This window comes from Aotus nancymaae, unplaced genomic scaffold (assembly GCF_030222135.1).
Source record: "Aotus nancymaae isolate 86718 unplaced genomic scaffold, 86718_ANA_hifiasm-v0.15.2.pri h1tg000016l, whole genome shotgun sequence".
NCBI classification, from domain to species: Eukaryota; Metazoa; Chordata; class Mammalia; order Primates; family Aotidae; genus Aotus; species Aotus nancymaae.
This window is the reverse complement of record NW_026988428.1, coordinates 77,447,238-77,464,687: the sequence shown is the minus strand read 5'-3', so window position 1 is coordinate 77,464,687 and position 17,450 is coordinate 77,447,238. Positions and strand designations below refer to the sequence as shown.

The following is a 17,450-nucleotide window of genomic DNA, read 5'->3' as shown; positions in this document are numbered from 1 at the left end:
TCCTCCTTCCTACCCCACTTCCCCAGCACATGACGTGGGAAGCTGCCTCCGCCAGAGTCTTAGCAAGAGGAGTGAGGGGGTGCCGGGGCTTGGGGGTGGGGTGGGGAGGGGGGTGTGGAGAAAGAGGACACGCGTGCTCACACCCGCCCCTGGGAGCAGAAGCAGCATCTTCCCCAGCTTCGTGGGTTCCTCCTCCCACCGGAGCCGGGGTGTGAGAGGTAGGGGGGCGGGGGTGTGCCTGTGTGTGTACGGCACGTTTTTGAGTGTGAGACCCAAATCCAGACCAGGCAACCTGCTCCCTGCGCCTCCCCCCGTCCCCGGTGATTAATACCCATTTTTCTGACGCTCCCCTCCTCCCCTCCTGCTCTGCCTCTCCGGCTGCCGCGCGGTTGACTTGCACAGCCTGCCCCCGCCCGCTTCCCTTCCCCCGGCTCCGGCTCCGCTCCTCACCAACTGGAATCTGGGCTCCTGCCTCTCCACCCCCCACCTCCTTTTGAGAAAGGAAGGTTCCCCCCACCCCCTTTCAAAAACCACTTCCTCCGGCTTCTTCACCTCTAGGAAATCTCGGGGCTTCGCTCTGTCGAGAGTGCTCATCACCACCATCCAGAAGTGCTGGCGTCCGAATGCACATCCCTTTGCCTTGCAAAGAAGAGTCGTGAACTTCAAAACCCCCGAGACGGATCATTAATCCTGCTTTGCAGGAAAGGAAAACCCTCCATCCCCAGCCACCCGCCACCCCTCTCCGGAGACTGCAACCGCGGAGGCGCTTGAAACCGGTACGTAAAGATTCGCTTTGGAGTCTCTCCTTTCAGTGTAGGGGCTTGGGGGTGTCAGGCAGATAAAGGGTCGAAGCTGTGAAACCGTGAACCAACCTGGCATGAGGCAAAGCTCTGAAATCCAGCAGAACCCCGCACTTGCTAATTTGGACGTGGCTTTTTTTTTTTTTTTTTTTAAGGTTTTTTGGTGTGTGTGGGGGAGGGGGAGCTGTGACTGGGTAGGGCTGTCTCTGGTCTTTCGGGGGGTTTCATCCCCTCACCCAGCAGAGAGACAAGGCAGCTGCGCCCGGGCCGGACCCACGCACCGAGCCCATCCGTCCAATCGACACGTTGCAGGTGAAGCCCCGTGCGCTGCACCCCAGAGCGGCGGCAGCGTGAGTGTGCGCGGGGGTGAGTGTGCGCGGGGGTGAGTGAGTGTGAGTGCGCGCGGGGCGCGTGCGCGTCGGGGGCGTGTGTGCGCGCGTGTCAGTGTGCCCCTTCCAAGAAATGCCCAGTGTGCACCCCGTGCACAATCAGAACCCATTCAGCACGAGCCCGGGGTGGGAGGCGGCGCTGCTGCTGGAGGCGATGGGGAGAGCGAGACAGACATGTCAGCAGCAATGCAGATGGGGCTGGGGGCCGCACTCGCTGGCGAGTTAAGTGGGGATTGTGTTTCTGCGTGTGTGTGAGTGTGTGCTGCTGTATGGTGCCGCTTCTCCCTCCCTTCCTCCTTCCTTCCCACTTCCCTCCTTCGCTCGCTCCCTCCCTCTCTCCTCTTCCATTCAGGTTGGCTTTCCCACCTCTCATCCGTGCCTGTCCCAGGAATGGTATAGCCAGACCTTTTCTGAATTATTTATAGACCGGTACCAGCTGTTTTCAATTCCTCTCGTGTGCACTCTGTGGGAAATGCGGGGTTTCCTCCCCCCTTTCCTTAAAACGAATTGATATCTTTTTCGGAATGTATTTTTCTCACCCTCCGGGGGACACTCAAATCAAGCCCTGACCGCCTCTTTTTCCCCCTTAGGAAGGGGACGCTTTGGGAATGACCATGCTCCACCGAGGGACGGAGCCGGCCCCCCGCTTCTCCACACAGAGCCTCCTCCACTAACGCTCCAAAAACCAAAAACCGTAATTGCCAGAAGAAGCGTTAAAAATCTATTCCAGCCACTAACCTCACATGCACACGGAATAATTACTCTGGATTCTGCATTGTGAGCTGCTCTTCATACCCTGAATTACCTTTGAATCAAATCTTTTTTTTTTTTTTTTTGAATTTACATCTCTTCAAGACACAAGATTAAAACAAAATTTACGCTAAATTGGATTTTAAATTATCTTCTGTTCATTTATCCTTCGTCTTTCTTATGTGGATATGCAAGCGAGAAGAAGGGACTGGACATTCCCAACATGCTCACTCCCTTAATCTGTCCGTCTAGAGGTTTGGCTTCTACAAACCAAGGTAGGGCAAATTCTGTTTTATTTTTTCCTTACCTGGGGTAGGGATTCCTCCTTTTATCTATATTTTCGAGTCCCTCAAGTGGATCTTTTTGGAAGAAAAGGTCACAAGATATTAAAATAATGCTGCTTTGGGGGGAAAGGCTTATTACAAAAAAGAAAATCTCCCATTTTTTTTCTTTTTATTCTCTCATCAAACAGGTTTTGGGTTTTTGGGGGGCAGTGGGGGTGGGTGTATGTAGGCACAAAAGATGTTGGATGGCATCAGGGGGATATATATATATACATATATAGACACAGCCAGCCAGGAGACCTGTGTGATTTTCGATTTAAATAGCATTTTATTCACCCAGAACTAAAGCTGTGATTTTTATGGGAATCTAGAAATCTTTTTTTTTTTTTTCCAGGCTGGCTTTTTCCCCTTGTCACCTTCATGCCTCTCTCCCTGTCTCCTGTTTTTACCTTCCTAGGCATCCTTTCTATACCCTTTAAAACAGATAAAAATAATGATTGAGATTACTGTGATTGCTGCCCTGAAATCCACTTGCTGTCTAAAGGGTTGACACCGGGCCCAGAGATCCTGGGAGGCCTATTGCAGAGGGGCAGGTCTAGGTGGGGATCGGGTTGCTGTAAGAACACCTGGAATTGAAGGATGCTGCAGGTTAAGAGGACTTAAATCTTAAGCTTGGAAAGGAGGAATTCTGTCAATATTCTGCTTTTAATTTGTATTTTTTCCTGTGCTATTATTTTTGAGCTGTAAATTTCTCCTTCTGTCTACACATCTATTTATACCCACACATCCTCCGAGCAAACTGTTACTTCCACACTCTTGCAAAATGGCTATCTTGCAGAGTTCTAAAATGCTGTGCATGTGGAAGGGGTGCAGAATTCGACACGTGAGTCTTTGTGTTAAACAAAGAGATTTGCTGTTTGCATGTGTTAGTCTTGTACCCTCAAAAATGGAATTAATACCTTAATATTTTCCCTTTCATCAATTTTTACAATATGTGAAATGTGATTAGGCAGTATTTTAAGGTACTTGAGAAGAGAAATAGCAGGAGAAATGGAAAAGACTAATGACTCTTCAGCTAGTCCCTCATGCAATCCAAGGCAACTCTTGAGAAAATCAGATCATTCATGGGTCGGAGGGCCACCATGGTGAGTGGGCTGCTCCTTTTCTTGCTCCACTGACCATACTTCCCTGAACTGTGAAGGCGTCTAAATGCAGGGATCAGATTGGGATAAAGATTTCCAAAACCATGTAGCAGAATCAGTAGCATCATTATTCTTCCTAGAAGTATTACCACCCTGCAACACACACACATTTTTTCCTGGCATTTTAAAACAACAATTCTTTGATAATCCAAAATACCGAAAGGATGTGGGGAAGAGGTGGAAGATCTTTGTCGCTCAACGTGACAGCAGATGATAGTTCTTCATTATCCAGAAAGAACAGATGTAATCCAAATTCACTAACCCCCTTCCCCAGGTTTCATTCTTTTGAGCTTTTATTGCTGAAATGCTACTCTGTAGTCATAGTGTAATCAGAGTGAGAGGGTGGGATCCCACTTTGAACCATGTTCTCACCATGTCTACAAATAGCTGAGGTTATCTGGTGTGCGCTCACCTTAGAGACACCTGAGCTCATTCTCCATCTGCTTCCACTCCAAGTAGGAGGAGGAACTCTTAATTTGACTTCAAAATAGAAAAGAGGTATGGGTGAGAAAGGCAGCTCCATGTGCGACGCTTTCATACATACATACATACAGATGGACAAGGAGAGGAGGGCATTGATGAGGCACAGGGCCCCTTTGGCATCCCCAGTGCCACAACACCAGTGCTCTACACCCAGCAGGTCCTTTGGCGTGTTTGTTGGTAATGGGGTTGACAAAGGGGGTGGTTGGACAGGATCTCAGCTACTTCATTTATCTTGAATGCCCAAGGATGAAGCCAGGTTCCAGGCTCTCATTAGTTGTCCCTAAGACTAGGTGAGGTTGAAAGGGGAGGGTGTTGAGGAAGAGAGAGAAAAGTGGGTGGGAAAGCTATAAAGGGAAAGGGGAGGTAATCCACCTGGAAAGGGCTTGTTAGGATTCAAGGAGGAATCGCCACAGGTGGTCTGTGCCTTTTCACCATCCAAAACCATTTCAGAGACCCCGAGAAGCAAGCAGGTGTTCCCCATCCTCGCGGGCAGTATCTGTGAGGCTGTGACTCAGTGGTGTTCTGTGGGCCATTGTTCTCGTCCCCCTTTTCCTCCCTCACTGTACAGAGCTGACTGGGTTCTGTTTTGTCTTTTCTCCTTCAGCCACCTGCCTTACAATATGAGTGACATGGGAAAGAAAGGTGGCTGCTGGTGGGAGGAAGAGCAAATTTAATTTCAATTGAGGAGCCTCCATGATGTGCAATTAAGAAAAATAATAATAATGGTAAATGAAGACTTCCCAGGAAAACACAGTTAAGGATGTTAGGTGGGTGATTTCAAGAAAAGCAAAACAACATGGTTATCTTCTGTGTCTGTGTTTCAGGTGTGGTAGAGCATGGCGGATCTGTGAACACAGTGATATGGCAGTTTAGAGTTAGGTGTTACATGAGGAGAGGAGCAGGGAGTGCCACTGGATTGTCTAATTTTTCCTCTCCCATTGGTTCTATCCCTAGGAAGCCTGTCTGTCTGAAGATCCTTGTTTTGCTAACACATATATGCAATTTTTGCCAGGGATGGATGCAGGCAGAGAGAATAAGAAGGTAAAATGACAGGAAAAGAGGGGAAAGAGAAAAAAATCCTCTCTTCAGTACTTTGCACATCAAGTGCTTTTCTTTAAGGCCGATTGAGAAGAGCGACTTCCTCTGGGGAAGGGAGGAAAAGCAGGAACCTGATTTGCGTTCTTGGTTTACCTCCAGAAAGATAGCTTTGGAATCTTGATCATCTTCCTTGACCTTCATGTACACGCACACAGCCTTGTGTGGGGAGAGGCAGGGGTCACCTGGGAGGTGGACACATGGACTGAAACTGGCTGGTGGAACGAGTGGTGTTTGACTGGGAGAAACAGAACTGAGCTGATCCAGCCCTTGGCCACAATTTTAACTTGTAAAACATTCTTCCAGTTCCTCCATGAACACAATAAACCCAGGGGGCAGGATTGTTTTTTCTATATTCTTGTTTAAGAATCTGAAAATGAACGTGACATATCTACTACTACTAAAAGGTTAAACAAAAAAAATTGTTAATATTTATGGTCTATAAAAGGAGACAGGTGAAAGGACAAATTGTATGGAAGGAAATCATAGCCCCAGATCAGCGTCTAGAAGCCAGGGAAGAGAAAAAAGCCGGGGTCGAACTCACCATTCTAAAGGTGGGAAAACTATTGTTCCAAAGGATAGCCTTGTGTCTTTAATAATGAAGACGGGCTGACAAAACCACTTACCTTGTGTATCTTGTTGGAATTAAACGTGGATGAGCTGGAAAAATTAAGCTGCTTCTTTTCCTCAGTGCCATTCTATCCCATCCTTAGGAATTCTAGAAATTTCTTTCAGTAAACTACATTTTCAATTGCTGCTCCGGTGCATATGACTGGATACCAGCATTGTCTCTCACTTTAAATAAATATAGATCAAAAGAGTTACTGGTCTAATGAATTGTTCACATTTATTAAAGTGCATCTCCTCTTTGCAACCACAAGAAGTCGTCTCTGGGGAGAGTAGATTAGTGGTTGAATTGATGTTATCTTCCAGAAGGAGGCCAAAGCTAGAACAGAATGTAGTCAGGATGAAAGAGCAGGCATAGCTCAGAGAAGGTGGGTTTCTGAGGTTCACTTGCGGCTGTTAATGGTGCCTGTAGCCATTACACAGAATTCATTGTGCCATGAACTTTTGGGGGTATTGTGAACCCATCGAGATGTGTTTATGAACCTTTGGTTGTTTTCTTGATGTTCTCCAACTACCTTATTTTTGGTCTTTTCACTTCCTAGCACTTTCAGCAGAGGTTGGCAGAGAAGGGACCTGGTGCACGTCTATGTCGCCCCGTTGGTGAATATCTCCATGGCTGCCCCAGGCTGTGGGATTGCCTTCCTTTCTGGTCTTCACCAGCATGTGCTCGTGCTTCTTAGTTTATCCTGATTTTGTTTATATGCTGTTTCCCTAAGAAGTTTGTGAGGTCCTCAAGGGCAGAGAGGTGTCGTATTCATCTTAGAATCATTTGTGCTTAGCATAATAGATCCTCAGAAAATGTTAAATAAATGAAAGGAGAAAGGAAGTGAGATATTAATTAGTCTAGGATGTTACCTGTGGTTTGTTCTGTTGGGTTTAGGAAGGGTTAAATTTACGCTGTTAGATGAGATCAAGAATATCAGAGCTATGTGACACTTTGGAAAACATCTACTCTGAACTTCTCATTTAATAAAGAAACTGAGATTCAGGGACATTAAGTGATTTTCCTAAGGTTGTATAACTTCTTAGTGCTAGTGCTTTGTACTCCACGCACTAGCATTTCTTAGGGTGAAATGAAGAGGTTATCTGTGGATTTTAAATGTCTACATCAGTGCTTCTCTAACTTTATCATATACGGAAATCATCTTGAGATTTTGTGAAAAGGCATATTCTAATTCAGTAAACCTGGGCTGGGCCTCCACATTTTGCATTTCTAACAAGCTATCCTTTGATGCCAGAGTTGCTGGACATTGCATCACAGGTCGACACCATCCCTGCATTTAATTGTAGACCATGGTTAGTGGTCTTGGCACTAGAATATTGGCAGTTCTGCTTGTATTCTACTTTTGGGATTCCAGCACTTCTGCTTTGTTTTTTAAAAAAACAATCAGAAGGAAACCTGTGTACTTCACCCATCTCCTCTCTTCTTTCACTCTTTCACCTGTGCACATCTTTTGCCTGCTCTCTTTAAATTCTGTGCTTTCTTATTCTTGTCCTTCTCATAACTGATTCTTCTTTTTCTTATTTTTCTTTTTATTTCCTCCCACTTTTTAGTTTATCTCTTCATTAATGTCTCTTCATTTCTTTTACACTATTCTCTTCTTTTAACTTCATTTATTTTCATGTCTTTTGCTTTGCTCAGTTATTCATCAACATTTGTTAAGAACCAGTGTTTGTCAAACATTGTGCTATGAAAAAAAATTAGCTGTCTGTACCTTCCAGCAGCCCAGGATCTAGCGGTGTGGACATGTATAAAGAGATAATCGTATATTAAGGTATGATCTGTGAAGCCTGGGAGAGTGAGAGGGACTTCATGGTTCACATTTAAATTATGTCTTGAAGAAAAAAATAAGAGATTTGTAGGAGGCAGAAAGACAGGTGATTTTACGAAGACAGAGAGCATATGAAGAGGAAAGCTGGTGTATACAGGCAGGCCTCCCGCTCTTCCTTGCATCCCTTAACTCAAGGAAAAGAACGACACAGGCATGTGCTGCTGCTGCTTCTTTGATTAGGAATTTCAGATTACAAATGAGAAGATTCGAGAATAAAGCCAGGGACTTCTTAAAAGAAGGAAGAGGCCTTAGTTTCTGCTTTAGTGATTCTATAGTTAGTGAAATCCTAGCCTCGTTTATTAGGCTTGTCTCTAGAATGAGCAAATGATACAGTTTTCATCTTAGACCACTGGATTGCAGCTAACTCTGTTGATGGCCATTACAAAGAAAGGGACAGCTGTTAGTTGGTTTGTGTCCAAAGAGAAACCTGGATCCTAGCCCAGGCCAGGCTACTCAGAATAAAGGACCAGCCTAGTCCATGTGTTTCTGGAGTAGGGAGGTAAAAAGTTGCCATGCCCTTCAGACACCAGCTGCTTTCTGTAATGGCAAAGGGGAGTGATGGATGAAAAGGGATCCCATTATTCCTAGAGGATTCACAAAATGCTTTTTGGTAGTCTGTTTAGAGTGGCTTGAAATTTTAGAGGTTTTTACTCCTGGAGGTGTCCAGGTATGCAGATGTTGGGGATATGCCTTCAGTCACCTCTTGCCTAAACTATAGCATTGATGCCTAAGGGAAGATGGGCTTGAAATGGATGATTCCCTAAATTTGTTTTGTATCTTTTTCTGCTCCTTATCCTTTTACCCTTTATCTACACTTTCACTATTCTTTGTATGTTGTGGTTTGTATTTGTTTCATTAGCAGAAGAATCCTAAGCTCAGCCTGATGACTATTTAAAGATCCATTACATATAAAGAGAGTATCCTGGATCTGAAGATAGGTGGGTGAGTAAATGCCCACCATGACTGACTTAAGACCCATGCATTCCAAGGGGACTTGAGAGGCAGAGCATGGGAGGCACAGTGATAAGTCTGAGCCCTGGGTCCCTGAAAAGGTGGTGGAGGGGAAGCAGAGCCAGCCCTCTGGGAATGGCAGACCTGGAAGGGGAGAGAAGCTATAGACTTGGCCCTCCTTGGAGCACAGCTTGAAGGGGAGCAGAAAGTCTATAGTAGAGGAGCTTCCTAGATTAAGACAATTAAGGTTTCAATGAATTAACCCTCTGAACTGCTCACTCAACTCACCAACGGCAAACTATGCCATCGACACGCCATCTCTGTGTCTTTCCTCACTGCCTCACTCAGACTGAAAATGTCTTTCTTTAGAAGGAAATGCCAAGCCTAAAGTTCCCATTAATCTTTATATAGACCCACTCAGGACTGCAACCAGATAGAATTTCTTAGGAAATCAGATCTTGTTTCTTTAAGAGGGGAGACTGCAAAACATTGGCTGAATAAAAGCACTACATGGTTACGGGAAGGGAGAAGAGAGTCTTAGAAGAAGCCTGAAGCTCAGGTGAGGATGCTCATTCTTTCTCCCATAGCTAATTGTACTCTGTGAAAATGGCCGGACGTTCTTAGCCAATCCTCCACCTTCTAGGGGCAGCAGTCTGGTCACGCAGATGCCATAGCAGTTTGTACCTTTGGATTCGAGATTAGTGTATTGGATATGTTATCCAAATCCACACACCCCCCACACAACTGTACATACTAGACTTGTGTATGGATGGATATGTTTGTGTAGTGACTTGCCTACCAAATATGATAGCACTCAAAATCTTAAATGCATTAAATGTGTGCAACTTAAGTACAATAATGCATGTGGTCTGTGTGTGTGGCACAGGATAATAGAGCAATAATGCTGATAGTCACCTTGGAGGTTACCTGTCCTCCTCCAAGGTGGACATTTTTTTTTCCCACCATTTAAAAACTGTGAAAATACTCCTAAGGTTGGCCACGTGGCCTAAAGCCACATAATATGGTCAGCCATGTCCACTGAGCCTCACTTCAGTGCTTTCCTCTCCCCTGCCCGCCTCCCACAAGCCCCCATGGAATGCATGGCCCTAAGTCAGCCCATGGTGTGCACTTGCTCATCCACATATCCCCAGAGTCTCAAGTTCTCTCTTGATATGTAATGGGCCTTTAAAAACACTAAGTTTTTCCAAGCTGTCCAGTAGCTACATGGTAATAAAAGAGGTGGTGGTCTTAGGAGTCAAAAGCTTTTATTTAATTCTGCTTGTGCTGCTTTATTTTGTGACCACTTACAAACTTTTGACTCTGGACCTCAATTTTCTAATTTCTGTAACAGTGACAGTAGTCTGAAGCAGTGATTTTGAACTCCACTTCAATAACAGAATCATTCACACAGCTTAAACAAAAACAAATACAAAAAACTAAACAAGAATAACAACAAAAAATCCTAATGATGCCCATGCTCAGACCCTACCCCAAAGAGTTAGATTGAAATCTCTCAGGGAGGGATCCAGGCAATGGTCATTTAAGAAACTTCCCCGAAGGATTCTAATGTGCAACCGTATTTGAGAATGACTGGGGAAGATGATTGACAAGGCACCTGTTAGCTCTAAACGTTATGTTATACAAGCATTTTAACATGAAGGTAAGACCTTGTCACTGTTAAACTGTTCTGTGATTAGTAGAGTGTCCCTAGGCCCAAAGTTAAAAAATAAAAAAAGCTGTTGGGATACGAGGGTACTTAGTCTACAGATTGCACACAAAGGGTGGAACTCGGGGTTGAATTAAGGGAAGCTTTCTCACCGCTGACACGGGCCTGGTGCTGAAAGTTAGGAAACTCAGGGAGAATGCTTTCCTGACACCCTTAAAACAGGTGTGGCTGCAAAATAGGGCGAGCGGTTCTTGGTTTTGCAAACATCCTCTGTTCCACTTAGTCTTTATTGAGGGTGCCCCATTTCTTGTTTCGGAGAGAAAACCTCATTTCGGTCCTTTGTAGCACTGTAAATGTAGGAAAACTATTAATAAATGGGGCTGGCTAAGCAGACCCTGATTGACTGGTGAGGGGTGTGAATGGTGCAATTATCTGAGTGCTAGTTGGAATTCACTAGCCCCGTTGCCCTCCCTCTCAGTGCCTGAAGTGGAATATTAAAGACACGCAGAGGAGGAAGAGGGTAGGAGGCATCAAGATGTCATTCTTCTCTGACTGTAACTTTAATCACTGATTATTAGGCTGGCTGGGTTAATAGTTTTCTCACATCCTTCCTTTTTGGCTTCCCCCCTTCCCTGTTTTAAAATAAATGTAAACCTAAATGTGCAGAAGCAAGAAAAAAACCCCACATTTATGAATCTATGTCTTTAAAGACAAATTATAAAAGAGTAAAAACATTACTTCTGTTTTAGACAGCTGCCAATAGCCATTGGAGATAAAAGAGAAAGGGTAAGTGTGTGGTTTAGACTCGCAGCGGTGTTTGGTGGGCTCTGTGGTGGTGTGAGGCACTAAGTATTTAGGAGAAAACTGAGAAGCATACTGCTTGATCTGAATTTTCAAATATCTACCGGCTGGCCCTACATAGGAAAAACATCGAAATCATGGAGCTACTGCAGACTTTACCGTGGAATCTGTTACCATGCAGGTCAGTTTCACCTGTGAGCTCTGTGGAGCCACAATTGCTATCTTTGTGGCTTGTGGTTCTTCCTCTTATCACCTTGTTAGAGGCTCCAGAATTGCTTCTGAGCTTGAGGGAAAATGGAGAATATTTCTGTTTTCCTTTGATTTTGTTTACATTATCTTGATTTTTCCTTCCGCTCACATAGGAAGAAGGACTGCAGAAGACGTTCTACCCTGGCCAAATATAGGTGCTCAGATTCAAAAGATCTTTCCTGAGCAGGAGAATGCTACTCTTTGGATTTTTGAAGAAAGAAAGACTGGATGTGTATATAGTGCGTGTGTGTATGTGTGTTTAGAGCCTGCATGTAGAAGAGAAATCACTTTTGTTCAAAAGTGATCAAATTTGTTAAAGTGATCAAATTTGATTTTTTATTTTCTCATGAGGACAAGATTTATGTCCTTGTCATTTTATGTCCTCAGTGCTTAGCAGAGTGCTCTCTGCACATGGTCAGTGCTCAGAAAATGCTGGTTGTTGGTAAAGATGATGATGGAAATGAATGTACATTGAAGATAAAGCTGACATGTTTATACCTTTTATGTTTCCATTTCCTTGCCATCCAAGCACCTCTTAATGCTTTGGGTGAGATTTACTAGAGTTGAATAGATGAAAGTATCTTTAGTGCCAGCTTTAGGCTGATGAAGTGAAAATACACTCATTCCTTAGTGCCTCACTTCTTGAAGCTTCCTTTCACATTGTGTTCCATATGGACATTTCTTCAAAAAGCTCTCTCTCATCACTAATTATGCTGTTGCCCTTCCTTTCAAATTCCATGTAAATACTGTTCATTCCTCAAGGTTTGTCTCAAAGGCAGGCTCCACCATGAAGTCTTGCTTGATCTCCCCGACTAGAAGTGAACTCTCCCAAGCTATTTGTTCACAAACTCCTTTTCCCTCTGTTTGTAGCGCTCATCTTATGCTGGCTTTGGGGACAGATCTCTAGTTTACCTGGGTAGTCTTATCTAGTATCCTTCAGTCACCTTCAGCGTGCTGGACTTTCTGGAATAAATGGGATCATGGTTACCTTCTCAACCTCTCCTTTTTATTATGTACCTATTTACAAAGTTGCTTTGATTTCAACATGAAATTCAAGTTTGACACTGAAACTCATAAATGAGCTTCCAGTAACCACTGCAGGCAGTCTAGTTTATTGATAAGTCTGCATTTATGCAACTGAGACAGAGATTAGGAAAAGGAGTGAGAAGGTCCTGGAATTATGTAATCAGAATTTATATATCACTTAAAGATAAGAAGTGGAGTGAAAATGCTAAGAATTACTGCTGTCAGTCTAAATATAAGAGTTATCTATAAGAAATTGCCTTGCTTTTGCTTGGGACAAATTTCTGTTGAAAATTATATTCTAGATTATGCCCACTATATTCTAGATTATGTTAATGTACATTATCTCATTTAATCCTCACCACAAGGCTGATATGATTATTTCTGTTTCTCAGATAAACTGAGTGAGGATCAGAGAGCTGAACGTTACACAGCTATAAGGAGCAAGCCAGGATTCCAATATCCATCTTCTGATTCTAACCCCTGACTCTTTAAATTATATAGAGTTGCCTCCATGTTAAAAAAAAAAGATAAAGGTTTATGTTGCATGTAGTGAAACTCATAAACAGCATGTACTTTGAAACTTCAGTGAAAGTGATTTTCTTCTAGATCCCTTCTCTTGGGGCTTTGCTGTTGGTAAAAGGCAAAGCTGTTTTAAACTAGAAAAATGGATCCCTACAAAATAGCTGATTTCTGGACCTTAATTTAATTCAGTGAGGATGAAGGGTGAGAAACTCATGGTACTGGCCATCAGCATCTTGTTCACTTCATATATGGCTAAGACCTGGGCATCATCTTCTTAGCCTATTCCTACAATTCTGTAAGTATATTTCACCTCTGAAATTGAAGACTCTAGTTTCTCTAAGAGGGAAGGAACTATTCACTTCTCACTGATCATATAATCTTGGACATTTTGAAGATTCTCCATTTTCTTGTATCTATTTCTTTCTCAAACCCATTTGCAAGCTACTCCTTTGAATAGAGACTAATGGTTAAGTGCACGAGAATGGCAGTCATAAGTACTGCTTTGTGCTTGGATTTTACTATTAACAGGGGTCATCATTATTGTTAAAGAGAAAATTCCAAAAAGGATATGAGTGAGCTAGTTTTGTTTCAAATATCTGTATCAACTCTTAACTCAGAGGGCAGTTTTAGAGAAAATAAATGTAAAATACAAAGGTCAAATTCCCCATTTTTTTTTTCTATTATGAAAGAGGATATCTATTGGTGCCATATGGAATTCTGGTGTCTTAGCTTTACCACATGCATATTTTAAAAAGGCTCTTCAGTAATTTGAAGCAAGGTGGAATCGAGAGAGGAAACCTTGCTGAACTCGCGTCCTCATCTGTAAAATGAGGTCTTTAGGGGACCAGTTATTGTGTTGATCCTCCTAAAACTTCATTTTGTGGATTGAATAAGGAAATGTAAAAAATCTCCTCAACCATAAGTGTAATATACACATGTGCAATATGAAATAATAATTAATAACTGCATCCTGCTCCAAATAGCCAGTTTTCAGTGTATTATTTGGCCTTGAATTCAATACATCCACTTTCAGTGGACAAGAAAATGGAAAATATTTAATGGGCAAGACATGCCGTGAGTGGCGAGGCACGCAGCATTCTGAATGCAGAGTGACACCTAGGCGTTGTGACCTGCGGTTTTTAATCTTTGGTCTATGTCTCCTTCCCAGGTTCTCTTTCACAGTATTTTATTGAGAAAACTAGATAAATACTCGTCAGAAAGGAGAGCAAAACTAATCTTTCTAGCTTTATGTGTGAAACTATTTTTTCCAGGCTTATCTTTTATCTTTACATGATCCAAGAAGCGAAAAGATGGAGATGGTGACACAGGGACACAGGCAGGGGCAAGGGATACTGTGAAAGGCTGATTTACACTCCAGGCCTTCGCTCATGCCTCCTGCTCTGACTTCAGTGCCCTCCCCACATGCCTACAAGTTTCAGCTCAGGGATCCTCAGTTCCAGGTGGTCCTGTCCCCACAGGCTGGAATCACTGCCCTCTGCCTGCTCCCATAGCCCACCCTGGGATGTGAAAGGACTGCTGTCGTGTCTCTATCCAGCCCACCTCCCGATGTGAATTTCTCAAGGGCAGAAACAGCATCCACCCTCGTGTCCCGGTGTGTGTCTACAGAATGCTGGTGCATTGTACATGTTTAATAGACGGCTGCTACTTTGTTGTGAGCACTACAGGATCTGTGTTTAGTGATTTACATGAATTGACTGATTTGACCCTTTCAAACACATATAGTGATATGTAAATTTATCTGCATTTCACAGATGAGGATACCAAGACATGAAGACGTTAAAAGCTTGCTTTGCTTAAATGGCATGACCAGGATTTGAACTGGGCATTTTGGCTCAAGCTCACACTCTTAAACTCTTTGCTTTACCGCTTTGTAGTACATGTTTATGGTTGACTTGATGCTCGGAGACTTACAGGAAACATACTGCGTGTCTGGTCCTATGTAATAAAGAGATTGGAGAAAGGGAAGAGGGTGCACAGCAGAACCTGAAAGGTGGTTAGAACCTGGACTTCTGTGAATGATTTGTGGACCTCATTCTTCAGGTGTGCTCATTAGCTACAGGACACAGCCAGGACAGTCTTCCAGAAATGCATAGGAGTGTAATTAATGTAATTGTTGTTGAGTTATGCAGAGGGTGAAATGTGTTGGATTTTGAGCACTGTAATTCTCAGCTCCTTGCTGTCATCTTTGGGTTCCTTACATTTTTCCTTTCTCCTGTCTTCTCCACCTTTCTTTCTGCAGTGTAACGTAGTAGCAGGGGCAGAAAACAGTGATTTTCTCCAGAGCAAGAACTCAGGAGTCAGACTGCTAGGGTTTATGTTCTCACCCTTGTCATGTATTGGGCAAATGTCTTTATTTCTCTGTGCTATCAGATTCCTTATTCATCAAATGGAGGATTAATAATTCTGGATTTTTAGAGTTGTTGTAAGAATCAGGTGAGTTATTTCACTTTGAACAATATTTGTCACAGAGTAGGCATTGCATAAATATTAATTACTATGACTTCCCCTGTTCCCAACCCACTAGCTATTCAATCAGAGACAGTTTGGGTGTTGCATTGTGATGCTTAATTGTCCCATGTAGACGGCCAGCAGTCATTTCTGAATTAGAAGCTTCCAGATCAAGACTGGCTTCTTTGACTATTTCATCAAATTACACCTAGTAAGAAAAGACAATCTAGCCATGAGGTGCCATGTTTTAGAATATTTAGAGAACATGAATTTTTAGTACAAAAATGCAGAAGATACCAATGGAAACCAATTAATTGAGGATTTAAAGGTTCAAGTGAGCCTAGGACAAAGTCACCATGAACTGATCACACATGAAAATCTGTAAGGAAAACTAAAGCCAAAATTTGAGAAAGAAAAGGAAGGTTTTCAATGAAGGAAGGCAATAGAGGTAAAGACAAACCAAATTGGATGTAATAACAATAATCATATTTCTAAAGCTTGATAATGTGTCCATGGTTTTCTCATATATACTGTCTTTCTCATACGTTATTTGGTCTTCTTAGAACCCACCAGGAGGAATTCTGGGCATGAACTATTATCCCTGTTTTAAAGGTGAGGAAATTGAGGTACAAAGTACTTCAGTGATATCAAGTGTTCTAATGATTGCCCAAAATTATGCAGCAAGAGGAAGAAAAAGCTAGAATTCAAGCCCAGCTTTTCTGAATCTCATGTCCGGGGCTTTTTCTCCTCTGCATGTGCCTTGGGACAGTTTAGGACAGCAGCTTGCTCTCCTAGATGAGAAGGTCTGCAGGAAGCCTGCTCGGATAAACAAAGGGCTTATTCTAAAAAGAAAGCCACTTCAGTGGGCAGGTAGGCATCTTCAGAAATGGTAAAGGTTGTGAAATATGAGAGGGAAGAGTGACATGCAAAAGATTTAAGAGTTTAGGAACAAGGGAATTATTATCATTTTACCTCTCCACCTTCCAAAATTTCCACAATAAAGCATGTTGTTTTTATATTTAGAAAAGATGATTAGGAAATAAAAAATGAAAAACTTTAGTTTTATGAAGAATTAAAGGGAAAGCAGTAAAAGCCATCTTCATAAGAACAAGAAGTGTATCTTTAATTTTTTAGAAATATAATTGGGAATTGGTTACTAATATGCAATCACACACGTGTGTGTGTGTGTGTGTTGTATAATCTGGATTCTAGCATGAGTTAGGGAACATGAGACCAATATAAAATTGGAGAGGATTTTAAAACATTAATTAAGTAGAATATGATAAATAACCTCAGGTCTTCATGACAGATTCTAAAATGTCTTTAACAAAGAAGTGGCCACTGCAGGGCCAGAGGCTGCCATTTGGGAAAGTCACAGAGAACTGGAAAGATCTCTGCGAGCCAGCGTATAACCTTCTTTGAAAAAAGAGATGATAGCCAGAAATTACAAACTCATAAGCACAAATATTAGGTTGCAAAAATATCAAACCTGTCAGTTACCTTAAAGAGACCAGGGCTAGGCACCCTCAAAATGACTTTCTAGATAACAAATCCTATTAGATCTGGGGCTCTGTGAGAATTTCAGGCTTGGCAGCCTGCAGGAAACTGATATATGTAATTAAGGAAAAGTAAGAGAAGTTTTAGATCTGGCTTACCCTGAGATTCTACTTTCTAAGCAGGAAAAATGGGGTGGGTTAAATAGACGGTGCTCAAAATGGAGTGACGGCAGCGGCTGCCAGCTAGGGCAATGCCATAGATGCTGTGTGGTTCTCACCTGGGGGAGCTTGGACCCAACCTATATTAACTTTCTCAACAAAGGTGGAGACAGTTAAATAATGTGCCTGCTTCTCAGGTCTGAACAAAGAAGGCTGAGCTCCTGCTGAGGAATGAGGTGTTCTGCGAGTCAGCTTTGCAGCACTGGTGACACAAACAGCCTGGCTTGCAGCCTGTGAAGTCCACACTGCTCTCCTTGACCCCAAACCCGCTTCGTCTCTGCTGCCTTCCCACTTCTACCCTGACCTTTAATCTACACATTTAGGCAGCAGTTCCCAAAATGAATGTTCTGGATCGTCTTCCCTGAAAAATCTACTTTTGTGCCAATGCCTCAAATTCCACACAAAGTATTATTAGGGGACTTAGGATCCCTGAAGCCCATCTATGAATGGCAGGTTAAGAGCCCTTGCTCTGGACCATGTGCACACCCTGGCAAATATTCTTCTAGTTACTTGTCTCCAGAAGGTGAAGACTTTGGAGAACAGCTTTTCCAACCAGCCGCATGGATTCATTTATAGGATGTTTATGAAG

The 17,450-nt window shown here is 42.9% G+C and overlaps 1 protein-coding gene across 1 annotated transcript in view; it reads left to right on the top strand.

The window, feature by feature from the left end:
• The first annotated feature begins 532 nt into the window (after positions 1–532).
• Positions 533–17,450, top strand: part of GRIN2B (glutamate ionotropic receptor NMDA type subunit 2B) — a 421,963-nt gene continuing 405,045 nt past the window's right edge. The window contains exons 1-2 of the mRNA XM_012447678.2: positions 533–776; positions 1,780–2,214. The gene's annotated coding sequence lies outside the window, so the exon portion shown is untranslated. The remainder of the gene's footprint in view (positions 777–1,779; positions 2,215–17,450) is intronic.